The following is a 651-nucleotide window of genomic DNA, read 5'->3' on the forward strand; positions in this document are numbered from 1 at the left end:
ATTAAGCTTCATTTTAACCAAATTCTTCAAACAGAAGAAAAAGAAATTTAAGTAGATCTGAAGGAACTTCTTTGCTTTGAAGAATAATGCTCCCACCCCAAGAGATGATAATTACTAAAAGATCCCTATAAGGTTAAAATGATTATGAAAACCATAAAACCACAAAAAGGTTAGAATCTTTGGTTTTTTAACCCTCAGGATTCCATTTCAGACAGGATTGATTAATTCCCCACTATGACAGTGGAGTGGTTAGCACCCTCACCTTTCCTCCCTCCTTGGTTTACTAACCTCCCGATTTTGTGACTTACCTTCTGTTGGAGTTTATATTTGTAATCGGTTCTGTAATTATAATTCCCAGATCACACAGTGTCTGAAGCCAACTCTTCAATCTTTCTACACTGCCTTCTTCATTCTTAAGTTCTTTTGGCTTCGTAATGATTTCTTTTCAAATTCACACATGTACAGAGTTTGAAAAGTCAAGTTTTGCTACGTGGCTTTAAATGAAAAATAGTGTATTTCTGCTCCAGGTTCTCGTGCATCCAAATCTCACAGCTCTGAGGGAGTAAGCCCCAACTCCTGCGAGGATCTCCTTTGCCATCACACTCACACCCTCAAAGCAGTGACTTCCTGCTATGAGTTGAAGCTTTTGAT

This window comes from Otolemur garnettii, unplaced genomic scaffold (genome assembly GCF_000181295.1).
Source record: "Otolemur garnettii isolate 467f Iridium unplaced genomic scaffold, OtoGar3 scaffold00094, whole genome shotgun sequence".
NCBI lineage: Eukaryota > Metazoa > Chordata > Mammalia > Primates > Galagidae > Otolemur > Otolemur garnettii.